This window comes from Gossypium raimondii, chromosome 6, assembly GCF_025698545.1.
Source record: "Gossypium raimondii isolate GPD5lz chromosome 6, ASM2569854v1, whole genome shotgun sequence".
Lineage (NCBI taxonomy): Eukaryota > Viridiplantae > Streptophyta > Magnoliopsida > Malvales > Malvaceae > Gossypium > Gossypium raimondii.
Genome location: NC_068570.1, coordinates 44,373,524 through 44,373,840, shown reverse-complemented (window position 1 = coordinate 44,373,840; position 317 = coordinate 44,373,524). Strand labels below are relative to the sequence as shown.

Sequence of the window (317 nt, the reverse complement as noted above, 5' to 3'; positions counted from 1 at the left end):
GAGTCAACTTTATAAACTCCGACTACTCGTCTTCTTGAAGCTGTTCAATTTGTTGGCCATTGATAGTTATTACTTGCGATCCTCTCGATGATCTCATAAGCCTCATTATAAGATTTAGACAAAATTGCACCATTCGTGGAAGCATCTACCATCAATCTTGTATGTGCATTGAGACCATTATATAATGTCTCCAACTGGATACAATGAGGAATCCCATGATGAGGACACTTACGAAGTAACTCCTTGAACCGTTCCCAAGCCTCATACAAAGACTCATCATCCAATTGTTGGAAAGTTGTGATCTCGTTCCTCAACTT

At 39.4% G+C, this 317-nt stretch overlaps 1 non-coding gene across 1 annotated transcript; it reads left to right on the top strand.

The window, feature by feature from the left end:
- Positions 1-210: 210 nt before the first annotated feature.
- Positions 211-317, top strand: LOC128042226 (small nucleolar RNA R71). The gene has a single exon (XR_008197431.1). It is a non-coding gene; the product is annotated as a small nucleolar RNA R71 (small nucleolar RNA).